This window comes from Nicotiana tomentosiformis, chromosome 6 (genome assembly GCF_000390325.3).
Source record: "Nicotiana tomentosiformis chromosome 6, ASM39032v3, whole genome shotgun sequence".
NCBI lineage: Eukaryota > Viridiplantae > Streptophyta > Magnoliopsida > Solanales > Solanaceae > Nicotiana > Nicotiana tomentosiformis.
The window spans coordinates 145,074,653-145,089,285 of NC_090817.1; positions in this window are offsets into that span (position 1 = coordinate 145,074,653).

Sequence of the window (14,633 nt, forward strand, 5' to 3'; positions counted from 1 at the left end):
CAGTATCCAGTATGCCTCCTACTCGAGGTGCTATTACCGGCCAGTCCAGCAGGCCAGGTCCGAGTCAGTCTCAGCCGCCGCATCCACCGAGAGGTTGTTTTGAGTGTGGTAACACTCGTCAACTGGTTTGAGATTACCCCAGAGCCAGGAGGGGTGCACCTCCACAGACTTATCAGCCTCCACGTGCTCCACCGGGTCCTCCGGCCCTTCTTCCAGCAGCAGCAGCTACCCCACCTCCTCAGCCAGCTCGAGGTGGAGGTCGGGGAGGTCGAGGTCGCCCTAGAGGGGGAGGCCAAGCCAGGTACTATGCCCTTCCAGCCCGTTCAGAGGCCGTTGCTTCAGATTCAGTTATCACAGGTATCGTCCCCGTCTGTCATAGGGATGCATCAGTATTATTTGACCCAGGCTCTACGTATTCATATGTGTCTTCTTATTTGGCCCCACATTTGGGGATATCTCGGGATTCATTGAGTTCCCATGTTTATGTATCTACTCCCGTGGGAGATTCTCTCGTTGTGGACCGCGTATATCGGTCGTGTTTGATTGCTCTTAGTGGTTTTCAGTCCAGAGTCGATTTGTTATTTCTCAGTATGGTAGATTTTGATGTTATCTTGGGCATGGACTGGTTGTCGCCCCATTATGCTATTCTTGATTGTCATGCTAAGACCATGACGCTGGCTATGCCAGGTTTACCGAGATTAGAGTGGAGAGGTACCTTAGAGTATACTCCCCGCAGGGTCGTTTCATTTCTTAAAGCTCAGCGAATGGTTGAGAAGGGTGTGATGCGTATTTGGCCTATGTGAGAGATGTCAGTATTGATACCCCTACAGTTGAGTTAGTTCCAGTAGTGAGGGACTTCCCATATGTGTTTCCAGCTGACCTTCCGGGCATGCCGCCCGACAGAGATATTGATTTTGGCATTGATTTGTTGCCGGGCACTCAGCCCATCTCTATTCCTCCATATCGTATGGCTCCTCCTGAATTAAAGGAGTTGAAGGAACAGTTGCAGGAGTTGCTTGATAAGGGCTTCATTCGGCCTAGTGTGTCACCTTGGAGTGCTCCAGTCTTATTTGTAAAGAAGAAGGATGGTTCTATGCGTATGTGTATTGATCATCGGCAGTTGAACAAGATTACAGTGAAGAACATGTATCCTTTTCCTCGCATTGATGATTTATTTGATTAGTTACAGGGTGCCAGGGTGTTTTCCAAGATTGACTTGCGTTCTGGCTATCATCAATTGAAGATTCGGGAGCCGGATATCCCGAAGACTACTTTCAGGACCAGATATGGTCACTATAAGTTTCTTGTCATGTCATTTGGGCTGACCAATGCCCTAGCAGCCTTTATGCATTTGATGCATAGTGTATTCCGGCCTTATCTTGATTCCTTCGTCATTGTATTTATTGACGACATCCTGGTATATTCCCGGTCTCAGGAAGATCATGAGCAGCACCTGAGGACTGTGCTTCAGACTTTGAGGGAGAAGATGTTGTATGCAAAATTTTCTAAGTGATAATTCTGGCTTGATTCAGTGGCATTCTTGGGCCACATAGTGTCTTGTGATGGGATCAAGGTAGATCCAAAGAAGGTGGAAGCAGTGCAGAATTGGCCTAGACCATCATCAGCTACGGAGATTCGAAGTTTCCTTGGTTTGGCGGGGTATTAGCGTCGCTTTATAGAGGGCTTTTCATCCATTGCAGCACCTATGACCATGCTGACCCAGAAGGGTGCTCCGTTCAGGTGGACCGAGGAGTGTGAGCAGAGCTTTCAGAAGCTCAAGACAGCTTTGACTACAACCCCAGTATTAGTATTGCCTACAGGTTTAGGGTCATACACTGTCTATTGTGATGCCTCGAGGATTGGCCTTGGAGCGGTATTGATGCAGGAAGGTAGGGTGATTGCCTACGCGTCTAGACAGTTGAAGGTGCATGAGAAGAATTATCCAGTTCATGATCTCGAGTTAGCAGCTATTGTTCACGCCCTGAAGATCTGGCGTCATTATTTGTACGGTGTTCCCTGTGAGATTTACACTGATCACCGGAGTTTGCAGTACTTGTCCAGGCAGAAGGACCTTAATTTGCGTCAGCGGAGGTGGTTGGAGTCCCTTTCTATTCCCTCGTCTAGAGACTTTTCTTATTATCTTCAGACATTTGTATAGAGCTACATAGATTATAGCAGCTTGTGACTTAGTGATATTCCGGGTTTTGGGAAACTATTTTGCATATGCCGAGTGGTGCTACTCTTGGCTATTTATAATATGTTGTTTACCTTTAAAATGTTGTGTTTTCTTTATAGTTTTTGCAATATTAGGCTTACCTAGTCGTAAAGACTAGGTGCCATCACGACCCTCTTATGGAGGGATAATTTGGGTCGTGACAATAGTGTAACATCTTCACCTCAAGATTTGACTCACAAGTATCATGCATTATTTACAACCCGCTCACTTACTCTAACATAGAGGTCAATGGCATTACCTTTCCTTCATGAATCAAGTGCCCTCACAACAATAGAGAGTAGTTCCACACACAATAAAATTTAAGAACGATCAGGAACTCAAGATAGAAAGAATTCACTCACTCTCAGAAACAACATTCATATGCTACAAAAGATGAACCTTAGGCTTGCCCGTAGTGTACTCCTCATCTAATCAAGTTCATTCAGTCAAGGATCAAATAGGACTTTAAATGGTTGTAATGTAGGCCGCGGGACGGGTAGGATACATTTAGATATAAGAGTGACTACACCTCCCTAAGCACTTTAATACATACATTTCATTGTTCAAACCCCACACTTATGTCAAACCATACTCCACCTTGACATCAACATGAATTAACTCCCCAAATTATTTAAGCACCATTACATCAAGAGTTATCACTTATCAATGAATCTAGTTCACAACAATACAAATATTTTTTTATTTTTTTTTTTCAATTTAAGTGGCTCTTATTTTTTCAATTCATTGCACCTTTCTCCTTATTTCAATAGTTCCACTCAAAATCCAAACCAACCACCCCACACTTCAACTTTTACTAAGTTCATAATACTTTCAAGTGCTCACGAGAGGTAATTGGTTCCAATAGATGATCAATTCAAACAACTGGGTAAGGCTTGTAATGTGGTTGCCAAAAAATAGGATTACAGGCTCAACGGGGTTAACTACGATACATAATAAGTTGGTGGGTAAACTATATAGTTGGCTCAATAAAGAAACGCCTATATCACTTTCAAGACTGAACAAAACTACTATTTCGCTTTGCAAACACACAAGGGAAGTTCTAGACATCAAATGCAATGCACGGAATAACACAAAAATCTCACACACATGGCACATAACTCACTCAAGATCGGACTATCAAGACACTCTAGTCAAATCAGTTAAGCAACGTTAAGATCATACAATTTAAGGTACTTACACAAGAGTCAAAAGCTGAGCCTAAGCATCACACTAAAGAACTCACTATTCTCAAGTCATAACAAAGTCAAGAGGCACTGCTTTTAATTCAAATCATAGCACAAGGTTTTCCTACTTCTAAAAATAAAAATCTAACTACACCCGATTCAAACAAAACCTTTGGAAAAGAACCACGGCACAAAGAAAAACCAAGGGGGAATTATTACACTAACTACAAAAGAAAATCTTTTTGCATTATTCTTTTGACTCTAGTCCCTCAAGAAACCCGTTGAATGATATCCATCGTCGGGAAAAATAAAAAAAATTATAACTTTTTATGTTTTTTTTCAATTTATTTTTCTATCTCTAACTACTAAAATTAACAAAAACTAAAAAACATATACATACAACATACAAATATCCCCTACCCCACACTTTAAGTTGTGGCATATCCCCATGACACATAATTAAAAAGCATAAGGTAAAGAAGACTTCCCTGAATTTTCTTCTTTTCCGAGAACATATGAACTCCACCCCTAATTCTAAATTCATTCCTCGTTTTCGCTCCTTGGGATTCTTTATGGATCTCATTAAGCCCAATTCTTCTAGGGATACATGCAAGACCCGTTCTTTTCTTTCTTTCTTGTCCTCATCTTGAGCGGTGAATTGCTCGTTCATGATGATCCTTAACTTGTTTCTGCATTCTTTCACAGGATCAATCCATGTATCTTCTTGTAAATCCCCAAAAATAAAATCCACATGATCAAGGTTAGAATAAGAAAACAAAGAAGAAAGGTCAAGTGAATATTCCTCTGGTATGTCCAAGACCATTTGTTTCTCATTCTCTTCTATTAAAGGTTGCAAATGTGGAAAGGTGGATGGGGGTTTGAACTCTTCTTCCTTTGCTTCACACTCAACCACAGCCTTATTCTCGATCATCTCAGTTGAATTAAAGTCCTCTTGAACAGTGAAAAGCTCTCTCTATGGATGCTCATCCTCTTGGGTAGGCTCATTCTCACAAGGTATCTCCTCTATATATTCACCATCACAACGCATTGAGCTTTCTGAAAGTGTACTTATTATTTAACTCACTTGCGTTGTTAGGTTGTTAATGGCTTCATCATCTTGTGTAAATCTCTCTACCGGCTTATCTATGAACTTATACACAAGCTCTTCCAAACTATCATTCTCCCCTTGAGGTGGTTGTCTCACTTCACTTCCACCAGAGTCAAGATTGTGCCCATATGAATCCCCATACCTGTACAGACTAGAAACAGAGTGAGACTGTTCAAAATACGAACCATAGGAAGAATACATACCTGCTTGACAGTCAACCTATAGATGATTTTCACCGCATTTAAAACACATAGCAGATCGCTGATAATATTCAGCTTCTAACTCTTCAACCATTTTCTTAGACTGGTTATACTCCATCTTCACAGCATTTAGAGTTCAATATCTACAGTATCTTCTCCAACTTATTAGGTACTACAAAACAAATCTTGAAAAGAAGTTAACTAATAAGGAAAATAAAATAGAAAAGAAAAGAGAAAAGAAAAACTAAAACCTAATTCCTGAATTAGCACTACAAACTATTTCAAATATTATTGATTGCCAATCCCCGGCAACGGCGCCAAAATTTGACGAGCTAAAAACACAACACAAAATTATGCTCGGTAGTCGAATATAGTATAGAAAATATCGTATCCACAGGGATTGGATTTAAATAGTGCTTTCGTAGCTTCTAGTTTTAATTTCATTCCAAGATGATCAACAATTGAGGTTTATATGATTAAAACTTAAATTAACTAAGATTCTAAACTATTGACAAGTGACAAACAACGCAAGTAGTAAGCAAAGGAATATATCAATGGGAGAAGATAGGTGAAAGATGCATGTTTGGGATTTAACTCTATATAATTCACTTCTAATATTCAAGTGAGTCTCTCGAATTCACTTGATTTATGTTCAAACATTCAGTAGAAACTCCTCTCTCGATTAAGTCTCAACCTTACGATATGAACTAAGTTAAGCTTGGTGAATATATGCAAGAATTCGTAGTGGATTGATCCTTAGGAGAACCTCTTTCGATTATCCTCCTAACTAGGTCTAAACATTAATTCAACTAGCCTCTTTCGATTACTAACAAGAATCAATGAATTCAACCAATAAGATAATGCAGAACATCACAAATTGTGCCTCTTTCGATTACATAAACAAGTTAATATATATGCAACAATAAAAATACCCAAAACAATTCAATACATAAAACTAGATTTAATATCCACAAACAATTCTAAAAATACCAAATCCATCAATCCCTAAGGAAGAATTACTCCATGGATATGGAAAAATTCATCACAATTAAGTTTAAGTCAAAGGAAAACATAAAAAATCCAAACCCTTGTCTTGAGTGAGGATGAATGGTGAAATCCTTGTGCTCTTTCTTCTCCTTCTTCTCCTTAGCTTCCTTAGGTCTAAATTTTGTCAAAAGTCCTCAAAATACCATTTTTCTATGTATATATACCAAGTAGGGTCGGGCCCAAGCAAATACCTTCTCCTACGCGAAAAAGGACACTTTTTCGGAGTTGGATGTGCGCGGCCGCGCACCTGGAAGTGTTCCCGCGCACTTTTCACACTGTTCTGCCCTATATGCACATTGAGTGCACGTCTGCGCACTTTCCGCACACATGTCACCCTGTTCTGTTAGGAATCTGAAAAACGTAAAACATTAAATTTGTATCCCTTTGAAGTATCTGTCACGACCCAAAACTAACCCCCTGTCGTGATGGCGCCTATCGTGGAACTAGGCAAGCCGACTCATTTCCAAAACAAAATGATATTTTTATTTCAAAGATAATTTCAAGGTTATTTAACATAAAACCCCCACTAAAAGAGTTCAAATCAAAGAAAAACAGAAGTGCAGAAAAGAAAAGCCTGACATCGGGGTGTCACTAGTCATGAGCAGCTACTATAATCTGTCTAACAATATCAAGGCTAACTTAGCCTAGAAAATAGCTAAATACAACTAAAGGAAGATAAGAGGGAGACGAGCAGGGGCTGCGATCGCCAAACAGCTACCTTACTATCTCCAAGAAAACCTGTAACCAGAACACTCAATAACCGCTACCATGTCCAGCTACACCTGAATTTGCACACAAGGTGCAGGGAATAACGTGACTACGCCAACTCAGTAAGTAACAACAATAAATAAAGACTGAGCAGTAGTGACGAGCAATAAAGCATATAACGTTCATATTAGGAAATCTCAGTAAAATACCACATGCTCTTAAAAAATCAGGATTTAAATCAAACATCTCGTTTAAATCCAGTTCCAATAAAAATCATTTTAAATATATTTTTTCAAACAAAGGCTCAATGCAAAGGTGAGCAAAAATGATGAAATCATAAACAGCCGCTCGGGCAGACCTCACAGTCACTCGTGCCACTCGGGCATACCTCACAATCACTCTTGCCACTCGGGCATACCTCACAATCACTCTTGTCACTCGGGTATACCTCACAATCACTCTTGCCTCCCAGTCACTCAGCACTTGGCACTAGCCACTCGCACTCAGTAGGTACCTGCGCTCACTGGAGGGTGTACAGGCTCCGAAGGGGCTCCTTTAGCCCAAGCGCTATAATCTGCACGGACAACTCACGTGCGATAATAATAAAGTATGCTGCAGGTGGGCAGCCCCGATCCACACTCATCCTCACCAATCAGGCCCTCAGACATTTCAGTAAAACAGTGCATTCGGCCCAAAACATTTATATGCATCAAAATAGAGTCATAAAACTGAGTTATGCGGTAAACAAGTATAAACATGACTGAGTATAGATTTTCAATCAAAACCAATGAGAGGATGATACGAAACAGCCCCTATGGGTCCAAATAGCATTGGCGCAAGGCCCAAACATGGCATTCAGCCCAATTTACTGAAATTCTTTCTAAAACATATAAGTATCAAATGGTTTCAACAAGGTATGCAACTTTACAGTTGCTTCGGGACAGACCAAGTCACAAATCCCCAACAGTGCACGCCTACACGCCCGTCACCTAGCATGTGCGTCACCTCAAAAATAATAGAATGATACGAAATCCGGGATTTCATACCCTCAGGACTAGATTTACAATCGTTACTTACCTCAACAAGATGAACCCAACGTCGAGAAAGCTAATCAATACTCAGGAAATTTCCACTCCGTGCGTATCCACCTGTGAATGCCCTCTTGTCTCCTCAATTCAATGCCAATGATCTGAAACTGAAATTCACCCCTTAATGATAATACAACGATCTACTATACTAAGCAACTTCAATCTACAATATCAACATCCATTGGGACCAATATTAGTAACAAATCCCATAGGTTCATTGTATTCATAAATTTCATCGCCAAGATTACCATTCATCTTCTCTCTTATTTTCTCAAAAAGTACTATTCATGCCATGAACTAGAGTTTTATAATCCAATCTTTCAACCATTAAAACTTGTAACAAATGCTTCAAATACTTCTAGCTACTCATAATAAACGAGTTTGAAGCATTGGAATTACCCCTAGTAGATCAATCTTGAAAAATCACAACTTTGGTGATTTTTGTGTTCTTGAGGATTTGATGATGAAATCTTGTATTTGGATGTGAAAATGATGTTAGAACTCATGTAATTTGAGTGATAATCAACCCAAAACATCATTAACAACTTACCTTGGTTTATTGGACTTGACTTGAGCTCAAAATCGCCCCTTCACTTCAAGAACCCTAACCCCCAAATACACAAAATACCCTCTTTACCCGACCTTGTATTTATAGGCCTAGATTTCTGGGTTTCGGATACGGCCCTGGATGCTTCGCATCCCCACTTCACTCCTATTTGAAGGTCGGATGCGGACCTGGACGCTATGGCAATACTTCACTGCCAGCCTCTCTTTCGGACGCGGCCTCGGATGCTTCGCATCCGCAGGCTTCTCCGCTAGCCTTTGGTAATTTGGTCATAACTTCTCGTAGGAATGTCCAAATGATGAACGGTTTGAAGCGTTAGAAACTAGACTCAAAGATCTTTCATTTGATAGTTAATAAACCATATAACACTTCGTATATTGAGAGTTATGCTCAATGGAATTTAGGTCTTATGCGAACTCACTTGAAACTTTAGTCTTATGAAATTTCCAACTTCCAAACTTCTCTTTAACCATCCGAAATCGTCCCGAGCCCCTCGGGAACTTAACCAAATATACCAACAAGTCCTAAAATATCATACGAACTTAGTCGCATCCTCAAATCACCTCAAACAATGCTAAAACCATGAATTACACCCCAATTCAAGCCTAATTCCTCTACGGACTCCCAAATAATATTCCGGACATGCTCCTAAGACCAAAATCACCATACGGAGCTATTGGAATCATAAAAAAGTTTAAATCCGAGGTGATTTACATATAGGTCCATATCCGGTCCACTTTTCTAACTTAAAATTTTCAATTATGAGACTAAGTGTCTCGTTTCACTCCGAGTTCCTTTCGGACTCGAACCAACTAACCCGATATAACATAATATAGTTGAATAACACAAAAAGAAGTAGGAATGGGGAAAACAGGGTTACAACTCTCGAAGCGACCGGCCGGGTCGTTACATCCTCCCTCTCTTAAACATCCATTCGTCCTCGAACAGGTCTAGAAACATACCTGGAGTCTCGAATAGGCGTGGATATCTGCTCCGCATCTCCCGCTCGGTCTCCCAAGTGGCCTCCTCCACAGGTTGACCTCTCCATTGTACCTTCACTGAAGCTATATCCTTTGACCTCAACCTTCGAACCTGCCGATCCAAAATAGCCACCGGCTCCACATCATAAGTCATATCACCCTCTAACTGAATCGTGCTGAAATCCAAAACATGGGACGGATCTCCAATATACTTCCGGAGCATGGAAACATGAAACACTGGATGCACACTCGACAAGCTGGGTGGCAAGGCAAGCTTATAAGCCACCTCTCCTATCCTCTAAAGCATCTCAAAAGGCCCAATGAACCGGGGGCTCAACTTGCCTCTCTTCCCAAACCTCATAACACCCTTCATGGGTGATAACTTAACCAAAACCTTCTCCCCAACCATAAAAGACACATCACGGACCTTCCTATCCGCGTAGCTCTTCTGCCTAGACTGCGCCGTGCGAAGCCGCTCCTGAATCAATTTCACCTTATCTAATGCGTCCTAGACCAAGTATGTACCTAAGAGCCTAGCCTCACCCGTCTCAAACCATCAACCGGAGATCTACACCTCCTCCCAATTATATCACAATCAAATTTGATAGCATCCATTCTAGGCCCAATGACTTTGTCTCATCCAACACGACCACTCTAATGACATGACACATCAATACAATCTAAAGCCATAACTCGTGCAATCTGTGCACCAGATAGCAACATTCTAAATCTACCCAATCGTAACAATGACCCAAACAGGAGAACCGTTCCGCAATCTCGACGAGTACCACCCCGACGCAATGCTAAGAACCCATCACATACCGCAGAACCATAACACACGAATCTTACACGAGGGATCATATTTCCACATAACTCTGCTGCAATACGCGACCCTATCCAAATACTGGTCCATATGAAACACCTCAAGTCACCCTGCTAAAAATCAATAACCATGCGCAATTCGACATCAAGTACCCAACGTACATTACCATAACCACAGAGAAGCAAATGACACCATGCCACATAAAACCCGAAAGAACACGACCAATACGTCATCAACTAAGAAATATCCAATGCTATTCTCGCTCAAATTCCGCTATAAGGCCATAATAGAACCGCACCATATGTGCATATAACCACGAATCCCAACTCCTCGTAGCCTAGAAGAGTAACTCACCGATCATTTCAGAGCACGAATAAGCCTCACATCAACCGAATGGCACATCCTTCAATAATAGCAGTATGGAGCCAATCAATCCGTTTCGGTGTAGAATACACATCATAATTTGGCCTAACAATGGGTCCCGAATCAACTATGGTTAGCCACAAATAGATAAACAACCTCCAAAAGTCCACAATGACGGAATCATAACACCTTCTATCATCTGGCTAGCTCCGGCCACAACTTCACAGTCCACCACCATGAAACAATCTGCTCATGAGAACTCCCAATCTTCAATTCCATAGAACACATGAATCACCCTAATTGATTCCACCTCCACCGCCTGAATGCCTAACACCTCTCTCATACACAATCCTCCCACGAGAAATACTTTGAAACTTCTTCCGTGCCACCTGGCAAAAATGTGAATATCAACAGTCGATCAACCAGGAGAGTGTCGCAATACCAGCGAAGTAACCATAAATCAAAACACACTGCCCCTTCTGAAATGTACACTCTCATCAAGCTATACCAGATAGTAATATCATTTACCTAGTCATCAGAAACCATTCATGCTGCCTAAGAATTTATGTACTTCGCTTCAAAACTGAACTGTGACCTGGTACATGTAAATCCTATTCCCGCACAATACACCACATCTATTATGCCATCATGTGACAAGCATAAGAATTCCATTATCAACTCTGAGTCACTAGCAACTACATACCTTATTAGTCAGAAACCTCTTTCTTGCTTCTTTCTAGGAGAAAATCATAACACACAGCCCGCTCCGTACATCGGTAGAAATTATCCGGTTTAAACCACGGTAGAACCTATCATGAACACTTTGAAATCCATTTGCACATAATCAAGCTATCTGAACCGAATTCCTCTAAATTCACCAAGCCACACAAGTTGCCAAATCTGGGAGCATTTCCATGAAGCACTTGTAGATACTAGCCACATCATAAGTACACAAATAACCGATCATACCCCGAACCGAAACTAATACGACCCATAACCGTGCAATCAACTCGTCGATAGTAGACTCCCCCACTTAGCCTTAAACTGCAATTATATAAAATTAGAACCCGTAAGGATTTCTCCTTCTCAATTACCAAGGTCTCGCACCGTTAACCTGCCAGACTTCTCGAAGTCTTTTATTAAGCCTTTCATGAACATTCTGAATCTCCAGCCAAAATCACACACACGACCTCCTACCGGGTAGCAAGTAATATTCCTCGCAAAGCTTAATCAACATCACGCCACCGCTAGCTGCACACAGGAGATAACCCACATGTGGAATTCCTTACCGACATTTCCCAATGACACTGCACTGAGTGCAACGACCACTAAATCCGTAAATTCTCCTGAGTTCATGCTCGCCCACCATTTGTATAAGTCTGTACTTTCCCTATTGACATCAACTATACGTCAACAATACCTTCCGAACTCAAGTCATATTGCACCTGACACGATAATCAGATCTCCACGCCTCTATTCATTTCAAACACACTCCTTTCTGCCATATTAAATTTTTCCTTTGTACACTAACCATCACTCCAAATAGAGTTTGCAGGCCGATTCACATACTAACACGATTCCAAACCATTCTACACTTTCTCAAGGCACACGACTACCCTACTAGTGAATTCATATGCTAATCTGCCACTCTTACTTCGGTTAAATCATCTCCTTTAATAAACTTCTCAACCTCTACTTCTCCTACTTGACCTGCTAGTACTTCAACCACCGTGAAACACTTCCCATCATGTCTTCCCTCATACTTTTCTACCCAACCGCTGCATCAAATCGAAATGTATCTCTGTCGCACCTAAACCAGTAAAATGTTACCGACTCTAAGTCTCTTCAAAGATTATCTTTCCCGAGCCATCAACATCAAAATACTCATTCGCAACCACCATTACTACACAACCATTTACTCTTCTTGAGTTCAAACTCATTGACATACATGAGAATTTAATTTGCCCCAAAATTTAACAACGTGAAAGATCCTTCAAAACATTCACACTCGAGATAGTACGTCGCATCAAAATGAAAATCCAAGCACCCAATGGCCTTCCTTTACATTCAAAGAAAACACTTCTCGTCACATTCACATAGTCTTAACACTTTCAGCAGTTACGTCATACTCACCACAAAGCCATTTCACTGCTCATCGAGCCGCAATTCAACTCGTAGTGACATTATCGGACATATGAGTCCAAATGTATAGGTTACAACTGAAGCTACCGAGCCTAAGCTGCGGTCTAACCATGGCCTCAAGTCCTCCAGACTGGCCCACCACCATAACACAGAATAAACATCTCAACCTTGTTCATATAATCACAAGCCGGCGATGCACAACTGATACCGAGCGCTCATGTGCGCATACGAGATGCGTGGAAGGAATTCAAAGAGTTATGTCTCAAGCTGAATCATTTTCGCACGATAAAATACAAGAATGTGAAGTTTCCTAAAGGTTCTGCAGCCTCTCGAAGATAAGTACAGACGTCTCCGTACCGATCCGCAAGACTCTACTAAACCCGCTCATGACTCGTGAGACCTATGTAACCTAGGCTCTGATACCAATCTGTCATGACCTAAAACTAACCCCCTGTCGTGATGGCGCCTATCTTGGAACTAGGCAAGACGACTCATTTCCAAAACAAAATGATCTTTTCATTTCAAAGATAATTTTAAGTTTATTTAACATAAAACCCCCACTAAAAGAGTTCAAATCAAAGAAAAACAGAAGTGCGAAAAAGAAAAGCCCGACATCGGGGTGTCACTAGTCATGAGCAGCTACTATAATCTGTCTAACAATATCAAGGCTAACTTAGCCTGAAAAATAGCTAAATACAGCTAAAGGAAGATAAGAGGGAGAAGAGCAGGGGCTGTGATCGCCAAACAGCTACCTTACTATCTCCAAGAAAACCTGTAATCAAAACACTCAATAACCGCTACCGTGTCCAGCTACACCTGAATCTGCACACAAGGTGCAGGGAGTAACGTGAGTACGCCAACTCAGTAAGTGACAACAATAAATAAAGACTGAGCAGTAGTGACGAGCAATAAAGCATATAACGTTCATATCAGGAAATCTCAGTAAAATACCACATGCTCTTAAAAAATTAGGATTTAAATCAAACATCTCGTTTAAACCCAGTTCCAATAAAAATCATTTTAAAGACATTTTTTCAAACAAAGGCTCAATGAAAAGGTGAGCAAAAATGATGAAATCATAAACAGCCGCTCGGGCAGACCTCACAATCACTCGTGCCACTCGGGCATACCTCACAATCACTCTTGCCACTCGGGCATACCTCACAATCACTTTTGCCACTCGGGCATACCTCACAATCACTCTTGCCTCCCAGTCACTCAGCACTCGGCACTCACACTCAGTAGATACTTGCGCTCACTAGGGGTGTGTACAGACTCCGGAGGGGCTCTTTCAGCCCAAGCGCTATAATCTGCACGGACAACTCACGTGCGATAATAATAAAGTATGTTGTAGGCGGGCAGCCCCGATCCACACTCATCCTCACCAATCAGGCCCTCGGCCTCACTTAATCACAAGTATGCTGCAGGTGGGCAGCCCCGATCCACACTCATCCTCACCAATCAGGCCCTCGGGCATTTAAGTAAAACAGGGCATTCGGTCCAAAACATTTATATGCATCAAAATAGAGTCATAAAATTGAGTTATGTGGTAAACAAGTATAAACATGACTGAGTATAGATTTTCAATCGAAAACAATAAGAGGATGATACGAAACAGCCCTTAAGGGTCCAAACAGCATTGGCGCAAGGCCCAAACATGGCATTCAGCCTAATTTACTGAAATTCTTTCTAAAACATATAAGTATGAAATGGTTTCAACAAGGTATGCAACTTTACAGTTGCTTCAGGATGGACCAAGTCACAAATCCCCAACAGTGCACGCCTACACGCCCGTCACCTAGCATGTGCGTCACCTAAAAAATAATAGAATGATATGAAATCCGGGGTTTCATACCCTCAGGACTAGATTTACAATCGTTACTTACCTCAAAAAGATGAACCCAACGTCGAGCAAACTAATCAATACTCAGGAAATTTCCACTCCGTGCGTATCCACCTCTGAATGCCCTCTTGTCTCCTCAATTCAATGCCAACGATCCGAAATTGAAATTCACCCCTTAATGATAATACAACGATCTACTATTCTAAGCAACTTCAATCTACAATATCAACATCCATTGGGACCAATATTAGTAACAAATCCCATAGGTTCATTGTATTCATAAATTTCATCGCCAAGATCACCATTCACCTTCTCTCTTATTTTCTCAAAAGTACTATTCATGCCATGAACTAGAGTTTTATAATCC